Here is a 10314-nt window from a genome sequence, read left to right on the forward strand (position 1 = left end):
ATCAACTCAGTAGACCATAGAGCCTTCCACAAATAGCTTTGAACCCCAAGGCCAGTCCAACTATTGGTTAATGCAAATAAGCATAGCAAATGTTTCTGCTCTGCCTCAGTAACCTCAATCCCATTTGAAATAGAGTTATGTATTATGGCATTACTAGGCAGACCCCTTCAAGCAAGGCAGGATCTGCATGCAGTTACAGAATGTTCAAATTGGTTTCTCTTTAAATAGAGGAAGGTTTGGGTTTACTGATCAAATCAATTAGAGCATTTTTCCCTAGTTCACTCTCAGAATGAGAAATTGCCTTTTCAAAGCATTGGAGAAAAACAAGGACCCCAGACAAAAGGTCCAAAGAATTTAAGTATACACATCTGGGGAATTGACCTGGGGCCTATTTGTATGATGAATATCTACTCATAGCTTGATCTATTTAATTATCTCAAATTTTTAATCACTTTATTGAAGTATAATTTATACACAGTAAAATGCACAGAATATGAGAACCCCTAGATGACTTTTGACAAATGTGTACACCCACATTATTAGCACCCTATTCAAGACATACAGTACTTCCATCATCTCAAAATGTCTCTTGCATCCCTCTTTGCAGGAAATTACCACATCCCCTGTTCTGAGACAGTCTGATTACTATTATCATAACTTCACTTTTCCTGTTCTAGATCTTTATAAAAATTAAGCTTCCTTCCTCACAGTTGGCCACCTCCTTGCCTGCCACCACAGCAGAGGAGCCCAGGCCACTGGACAACGCCCTCTGCATGGGCACAGATGGCTCGGAGATGCTGGCTGAGATCCTGGAGCTGCACTAGATCAAGGTGGACACCATCCTGGTGAAGACTATTGAGACCATGATGGCGGGCGAGGAGGAGGACAATGACAATGAAGATAGTGGCAGGGGTGGCCATAGGCAGGCCAGCCACCACCACCACCACCACCACCACCACCCACCCCCACACCATTTGGCCAGGATCTGCTGTGGCCATTCCTCACGACAACCTCACCCAGGTGCACCACGACCAGGATGTGATCCTGGTGCAGGCATGCCAGGAGGTGGTGGGTGGTAACGAATTGGATGGGGAACCAGATACTCATCCTGGTGCCAGAGCTGGCCAGCGGCGACCACCACCACTACCTCGAGCAGGCCCTGGTCACCATGGTGGAGGCTGGCAAGGGTGGATGTGGCACCATCTTGGGCAACAAGAAGTGAGGACAGAAGTGAGTGCAAATCAGGAACCTGGAGGGTGAGTTCTCTGTCACCATGTGGTACTCAGATGAAAACAAAAAGATATTAATCATAAAATAGTGGTTGAGAAACAGTTCACTGGAGAGAACTCACCTTCTGATTATTCAGAGTATATGACAGGAAAGAAACTTCCTCCTGGAGGAATACCTGGTATTGACTTCTCAGATCCCAAACAACTGCAGAATTCGCCAGAATGAAGCCAAGAAAAATTTAAAAGATGATGCTCCATGAACAATTGCTGGCCTTCGCCAAGGCTGCACAAAGATGTTCAAGGATAACTGCCATGAGAAAACTTCTGCACACCCACTGTCATGGAGTCCACTTCTGCACAGAATGTAGAAGAGCTTTTGTTGAGAGCTCAAAGCTAAAACCACACCAACTGGTTCACACTGGAGAGAAGCTGTTTCGGTGCACATTTGAAGACCGTGGGAAATGCTTTTCACTGGACTTCAATTTTCACACACATAAATTCTAAAATGGCTTTAAAAGATGCTTTATCTTGCTCTCTAATCTTGTTTCAAAAACATGGTGTTTTTGTAAAGTGTGTTTTTGTAAAGGAGGACAACTCTTAGATGCAAAAGACAATTCTTTATACAACAGTGCTAAAAATGGGACTTCTTTTTACATTCTTGCAAGTATGAAACTCACTTGTTGCTTATAATTTTTTTAATTTTGTATTTTCCAAGTGTGCATATTGTACACTTTTTGAAGATATGCTTAGTAATGCTATGTGTGATTTTTCTGGAGGTTGATAATTTTGCTTGCAGTAGATTTTCTTTAAAAGAATGGGCAGTTACATGCATGCTTCAAAAATATTTTCCTGTAAAAAAAGATAGGATTTGTTTGCTATCTGAATTTTTGTTATATTCTTTGATGTTAATACATTTTGTATAATTGTATCATATATCTGTATGGAGTCATGTAGTATCAAATATTAGATGTGATTTAACAGTGTTCATTTTAGTCACGTTTTTCCCAAAAAATACTGCCAGATGCTGATGTTCAGTGTAATTTCTTTGCCTGTTTAGTTACTGAAAGTGATGCTCAGTTACAGAAGTGGTGTACCTTTAAAACCTGATGTGTACATTCCATGTAACAAAAAGGGCAAAATAAAATAGCCATCCTAAAGAAAGAATATGGCAGAACAAGATCTGTAAGCACAGTCTTATTTGCTTTTATTGTCCAGAACACTTACAATTTTTGAGTCTCCCAGAAATTGGAAGCTAAATAAAGCAACTCCTTTCCTTTATTTTGAACTCAGTTACAATGATTTGTTATTAAAGCGATGCATAGCTATTTTAATACTAAAAATAATTATATAGTATGTACCCTTGTATCAAGTTTTGTTTACTGTACAGAATGCTTTTGAAATACAGCTATACTATTGTATTTATCCATAGGTATTTATTTATTTATTTTACTAGTTTTGTTTTGCCATTCACTACTTGATGGGTATTTGAGTTGTCCCCAGTTTGGGACTGTTATGAATAAAGTTGCTATAAATATTTATATATACATCTTTGTGTGAACATAAGTTTTCATTTCTCCAGAGCAAATTCTTAGGGGTAGTATTACTGGCTCATGTAGAAAGTATATGTTTAACTTTCTAAGAAAATAGTAAACCATTTCCCAAAGTGATTGTATGTTTTACATTGTCTACAGAAGCATAGGAGAGCTCTAGTTTACTGTTTCTCTGCTCTAGCACTTCGTATTGTCACTCTCAAATTTTAGCTCTTTTAGTATGCATGGAGTTTTCTTTTGGTGTTTGAATTTTCGTATTTCTAGTGACTAATGAGTTTGAGCATCCTTTAACATGTTTATTGCCTATCTGAATATTTTTATGGTGAAGTATTTGTCCAAGTCTTTTGCTCATTTTTAAACTGGTTGTTTATTTTTACTATTGAAGTTTAGCAGATTTAAAAATTATATATTTTCGATACAAGTTGTTTGTTGTACACATGTACTAAGAATGTTTTTTTCTAAAAAAATGGTTTGCCTTTTGAGGCACAAAATTTTAAATTTTGATGAAATTTATCAATATGGTTAGTGTTTTCTGTTGAATAAATATTTAAAATTTTTTTAGAGAGAAGATAATTTCCTATATTTTCTTCTAAAAAATTTACATTTTTAGTTTCTACATTTAGGTTTTTGATCCATTTGGGAGGGATATAATTTTCATGTATAGTATAAAATAGGGGGGGTGAAGTTCATTTTTTTCCCATATGAATATACACTTGTTCTAGCACCATTTGTTAAAAATATTTTTTTCCTGAATATTATCTTGGAGCTTTGTTGCAAATCAATTGATCCTATGTATGTGGTTCTAGTTCTAGAGTATCTTCTATTCGGTTGATTTGTTTTTTATTCGTATGCCTATACCACTTTTTAAAACTATTGTAGCTTTAGAATAAGTCTTAGAATAAGCTACTGTATCTCCATCAACTTCTTCCAGATTGTGTTAACTCTGGAAGTTTTTTTGAATTTCTAAACATGAATTCTAATCAGCTAGTCATTTTGTAGAAACATTTCTGTAGGATTTTGTCTGGCATTGTTTCTGAGTTTATATAGCCACCTGGAGACAAATAAATTCTTAATTTGTCTTAATTTGCCTGAGAATTTCAATTCAGTTGTTTAAGTCTTCTTAAATTTCTCTCAATATTCTTGTAATTTTAGCATACAGGTTCTATTATTAAAGATTTCTATCAATATTATAATAATAATAGGATGTTATCACAAATAGTGTTTAAATTTTGCTCAATTTTAAATGATATTTTTAAAAAGTTTATTTTCCAGTTTTTAAGTAATTAGTATATAGAACTGTAAACAATTTTTGGATTTTTCAGCTTCTGATCTCTTTAATTTTGTTTATTAATTCTGATAATCTATTTGATATATATTTTATGAATATCTATGTAATCAAACTACATGCAAAGAATGAAAGTTTTTGCTTCTTCCTTCCCAGTCTTCATACCTTTTTTTCTTATCTGTTGCTCTGGTATAATGATAAACAGAAGGGGTAAGAGCAGACTTTTTTTTTTTTTTTTTTGCACCAAGATTTTTATTTACCCACCTTTCTGCTTTCTTTTAACGTTATAAACATTATAGGCCAAATTGTTCTCTTTTTGACCCAGGGTTGTGATAAGGACCATCTGGTTACAAAGTGGTGGCAGATCACTGTCTGCTTTTATGTTTTTTGGCCCTTCTCAACCTCTGGCTGTCACTTCTCTGTTCTTTCTCAGTTGCCCCTTAACAGTCTATTCTAATCCCTGTAAAACAGGGACTAAAAGTACTAACCTCATTGTTATGAGGTTTAAGAGAAGGCCCAGCACTAAGCCAGGCTCTCAGGAAAATTCAAACAACGGATCCTCTTTGCCCTTCAATATAGCTCCTTCTCATCTGTCGTGGGCTGAGGAACCACTGGACCTGTCAACCAAGCACACAGGTGTAAGTCCACAGACCAGGCGAAGGCCTAGATGGCAAAATACATGGGCTTTGTGACTCCACTACTGACTTTGAGACTAAGGAAGGACTGACTTAGTGAGCAGTTCCAAGACCACTGAGCTCATGGTTCCCTGTGGCTGGGACTTCCATCATGACTGGGGCTTGAGTAGGGGCCTCTCAGTTCCTGCTGCCACTCTTGGAACAGTATGAGGGCTGCAGCAGAGGCCAAAAACTGAGTGTCTGGCCCCAGAGAGTCTATGGGGGACACTGACAAAGTTCGTGCCGTTTTCTCGTAGGGAGGAGGGGCGGGGCCTGGGTATGGACAGTGGCTGGAAGGTGAAGCAGCCTGGGTGACAAAAAAAAATTTTATTTAACAGTAGTTAATGTCTTATTATTCCTTTCCCATTTCCTCATTTATTTTCCCCATTTATTGATTTTTCCCCCACATTCATACAATGCTAAATTAATGCCGAGGATATTATAGGTACTTAGTATTTATAGCTTTGAGAAACAAAAATATTTATAGCTGTGAAAAACAAAATGTTTTATATGTTTTCATATATTTAGCTTTTGTGGTATTTTGCATTCCTTCCTGTAGATTCAATTTTCCATCTGGTGTAATTTCCCTTCATCATGAAGAACCAGCCTAGAATGTTTTAAATGTTGCATGTATGTTGGCAATAGTCTCCCAGTTTTCATGTATTTAGAATTCTGATTTGATAATTTTCTTCTTTTGGTCCTTTAAGATGTTGTTGTATTATCTTCTTGTCTCTCTTGTCTCTGATGGGAAATCATCACTCACTTTTTAGTCTGTCTTTTCTTTAGCTATTTTTATGAGTTTTTTCTTTATCTTTGTTTAAAGCCATTTTACTTTGATACTCTTAGGGTGTGTGTGTGTGTGTGTGTGTGTGTGTGTGTGTGTGTGTGTGTGTTTTCAATTTATCATACTTGGTGTTTACTGGCTTTTTTGAACTTCTGAATTGACATTCATAATCAATTTTAGAATGTTTTTATTCATTCTATTTCTATATTCTATTTCTACATTTTTTTGTTTCTTATTCTTTTTCTATATTCTATTTCTATATTCTTTCATTATTTTATCTATTTTTTCATTATTTCTAAAATGCAATACTATATATTTGACCACTTACTGTTGTTATACTTCAATCATTGTTTTAAATAGTTTTCTGTCTGTGCTTTAGTTTGAGTGATTTTTACTGTCCTGTTTTAAGTTTATTTGTGTCCAATATGCTTATAAACACATTCAGTGAATACTTTATTTCAGGTATCTATTTTTTAGTTTCAGGATTCTATTTTGGTTTTCTTTTATAGTTTGCAAATCTCTCTTAAATTGCTTTGCTCATTATACTTATCATTTTTTATAGATTTCCATACAAGTTTATCAGTCATTTCTATGTTCTTATTTTATAGTTCTGGTATCCGAACTGTGTATCTATTTTTATTAACTGATTTTCCTCTTGATTATTGGCCTAGAACACATTTCATTGTTTCTTTACATATCTTGTAATTTTTTTTTATGGAAACCTGGACATTATGTATAAAGAAAACTAAAGACTGAAGTGGACTATGAGGTTGCAGGAGTGGAAGCCCATAAAACTTTGAAACTGAGAGAGAGTCAGCTTACAAAACATGAAGCCGTTCACATTGTACCTGCACATAGAATGTCCATAAAATTTTAAAAGTCACAGTATTGAGGCTTGTCTGATCCTAGCTTAATGATTCCTAAAATTTCAGTTGAATAATGAATTTATCCCTACATTTTCACCTATAGCAGTATCTAATGAAGAAGGAACTTTCCTTGAGTGGAGAACGAGTTGACATAAAAGGCTTAACAAATAGTTATCTACAGTCATGCATTGCCCAATGATGGGGATATGTTCTGAGAAATTCATTCAGAACAAATGAACCATTTTGAGTTTGATATCTCAAACTAGTTGCCAATTTTTCCACATAAAAAATAGAAGAACTGTATGCCATTGTGATTGTACTCCTCATGAGACATGAGCCAGAGATTTTTGGATTAGAAAACACTACCATGAATTTATTGTGTTCCATGGCTAGTGTAACCTGAAAAAAGAATGAATATAGACCCTGAAAAAAGGGGGCTAGATCTGACTCTACCACACAGACATTGAGACATTTTGTAGTGATTTGCTTCTTATTTTTGACAATATGATGATCAGAGTGCATAATCATAAACTGCCAAGATGCATGCTTTGTTTGATGGCAGGAAAAGATTGAATTATTTCTCTGGAAGGAAGATCAGGAAAAGAATGAGCTGCTGCAGTTGTAAATGTCATTACTTATGGAGAGTCAGAGAAAAGTGTTCAAAGTGGTAATGAAAGCCAATGTACCAATTAAATAAATATCTTGAGGTGAAGAAGTAAATGGAGACTAAATGACTGGGAAGCATGAGAAGTAGGCCATGTGCACTTAGGAAACATTGAGCAAAGCAGTTCCAGCAGTTGTTTACTCTTGCCTCAGTCTTAAACATTAAAGGATTCAATTGTAAATTCTTTTTAAAACTACTATGGTATAAAATTAATTAATGTAAAAATGTATGTCTTTACCATGTACAACATATTTTGAATTATGCAAACATTGTGGATTGGCTAAATAGAGCTAATTAACATATGTATTATCTCACATTATGTATCTTTTTTGTGGTAGAAACCAAAATCTACTCTGTTAGCTATTTTTAAGAATGTTGTTAACTATAATCACCACTTATTCCTCCTATCAAACTGAAATTTTATATTTTTTGACCAATATCTCTCTCACTCACTCCCCATCCCCTACCCAGCCCCAGGTAAACACCACTGTACTCTCTGCTCTTATGAGTTCAACTTTTAAAAAGTCCACATGTAAGTGAGATTATGTGGTATTTGTCTTTTTGTCTCTGGCTTATTGTGGTTAACATAAATATCCTCCAGGTTTATCCATGTTGTTGCAAATGACAGAATTTCCTTCTTTTCTGAAGGCTGAACACTGTTCTATTGTGTACATATACACCACATTCTCTTTATCCATTCTTATGTGGGGAGACACTTAGTTTGATTCCATATCTTGCCTGTTGTAAATAATGCTTCAGTGAACATGGGAGTACAGACATTTCTTTGGCAGTTAGATTTAATTATAAATCCTATGAGAGACTGTTTCCTTGGACCACAAAATGTGTCTCATATTATTTTCTGGGGAGGCAACAAAAACTTCTCTGCTCTGTATTTCATAGTTACGGGATATTTACCTGCTGTCGGGGTGACAAGGACAGAGTTGGAGAGGATGTCAGGATGTTACTCCTCTTTGATGCTATATATTAACTTCTCCGTTATTCCCACTGAGGTGAATGCACAAAGATTACAAATAAATTCAAGCCTATTTTTGCTTAAGTTCTCTGGTGATACATTCAAATTGCAAAGAGGTAGAGGCCATGCAAAACCATATTCTGTGGTGTGCTGTATCGCTGTGGCTCTCATTTGCACTGTATGAGAGGATATGGCCTCATTGCTCTGACCTGTTGGAAGACCCTCATTATCATTCCACAGGTGAGCCCTTAGAATCCTCTTCTTTCTTCTTTGTTCCAACCATCTTCCTCTAATATATGACCTCCAGATCATGGGTTACAGAATAAAGTGTCCCTCTATTAGCCTGATACCAAATGACACTGTAATCAATTGTTCTGTCCCAACACCTGGACTTTTTTTTTTCTGTGATATGAGGGATGACGGTGGGAAGGACATTTCATCCTTCCACATGGGCCAGTTTTCCCCTATGGCCTACAGTCTCCTTTAGTACTGCCTTATCATTTACCATATTTCCTCTTGGATCCTTTTCCTGACCAAACTCTTATTGATTGAGTTGCTTATTTATTTGGGCCCCTCACAGTGTAGCTATGCATGTTTATCTAGTCATTTCTATGTTATTTATCTATTATATTTAGTATGACCTGAAATAAAATATCTGCTCTTTGAGCTGTTTTTCTATTACCAGTAGGAAAAGCCAGAGCTTATCCTTCCATACCTTCTTGCCTAGTGCCCAAGGCATATATTTACAGGAAATGTACCAAGGTTAAAGGAGTAATTTTTGATTTCTGTAGAAGAGTTTTTGGTACTCATACAAAATGAATCAATGAACTACCTTTAATGAGAATTTACTTAACCCTGAGTTTAATATCTTTTGCACTGTCCTCAGTTCTGTTAAATTGATCTAACTCAGGATTCCCCTTTTTGATGCATATGGTAGCCTTATTGAGAGTAATATTGAATATTGAAAAACCTTGCGCTGGATACCTCAGAAAGTAAATTTTGAATTTCTTTATAACTAAAAAGTACAAAATTTTGTATAGATATCTTGCCTGTATTGTGCAGAGAACCAGGGAAGGGTAACAAAAAGGTCTCAAGTTTATTAACGAAGCTAAACATGTTTGTGATGAAAGTCAACCGTACAGCCAGAACTGATGCTGGAAATAGAACTAGTGTTGAAGTGAGAGATAGAGCTGAAAAGAATATTGTGACTTGTGCTACTACTTTCATAATGTAGTGGAGAGGACCCAGTGAAATAACCAGTATAATTACCTGCTGAGAGAATGGACTATATTATAATTACCTCAGAAAGAGAATCATATGCAGATTTTTAGACTCCTTAAATCAGAAAAATTACCACCTCAGTTGGACATTTCCCCAAGGTCTATGAGTCTTTTCATTGCCTAATCAAAATCTCTCTTGCTGAAGTTTAACATAATATACCTAATAGGTGAAATCAGGACGGCAAAGCCAGATTTTCTGGGTCCAAATCCTGGCTCTTTCACTTGTTAGCTGGGTGTTCCAGCTCTGCAATTTCTCTGTTTTATTTTTAACAGAATTTTAAGGCTACATTAAATGTTTTATTTTATTTTAATGGCATTTTAAAACAACTTTAAAGGGTGGGTACAAAAAGCAAATTAATAGATACATGTCAATTACTTGTAACACTCCCTGGCATGTATACATGTATTGAGGGCTTTGCCAGTGCTTATATTTTTATTGCACATCTTTTCCAGGTGAAAGAAGTCAACATTTCATTCCCAAGTTCTCATATAATATCACCTTTAAGTAAACACTATCTTTTATCAAAAGGTCAAATCTTAACGAGTCTGAGGAGAATGGCTTCGTAATTCTTGGAGACTGTTTTACCTTCCCTTGGTAGCAATTCCATTAAATGGAACATATGCCACCTCTTTGATAGACAAGAGCTGAAAGAATGAGCTTCCTGAGGAATACAACACAAGGGTTTTGTTAACAGTCAAATAAGAAGCTCTTGAATCAAATAGAATAGAAAGAAAGGGAGAAATTTATGAGAATTTGAAAATATAAAAGAAAGGTGAGACATTTTTGGAAGGGCAGAGCAAAAGACCATGTGTGTGTGTGTGTGTGTGTGTGTGTGTGTGTGTGTGTGTACATATGTTCAATTATTAGGTTACTAGTCTATAATAATATTTTTCCCTTGAGAATAGTTCCCTAAATATATAATGAATTTCCAGCATGGCCTAATTTTGTGGAGTATAGTCATACACAGACAAAAACTCTGCTTCAGCATTTGTTTTATTTGCTCAAAGT

The 10314-nt window shown here is 35.6% G+C and overlaps 1 pseudogene; it reads left to right on the plus strand.

Moving 5' to 3' along the window:
• Window positions 1-1087: 1087 nt before the first annotated feature.
• Window positions 1088-2441, plus strand: LOC106992563 (transcriptional repressor protein YY1 pseudogene; annotated as a pseudogene).
• Window positions 2442-10314: the final 7873 nt, after the last annotated feature.

This window comes from Macaca mulatta, chromosome 12, assembly GCF_049350105.2.
Source record: "Macaca mulatta isolate MMU2019108-1 chromosome 12, T2T-MMU8v2.0, whole genome shotgun sequence".
Classification (NCBI taxonomy): domain Eukaryota; kingdom Metazoa; phylum Chordata; class Mammalia; order Primates; family Cercopithecidae; genus Macaca; species Macaca mulatta.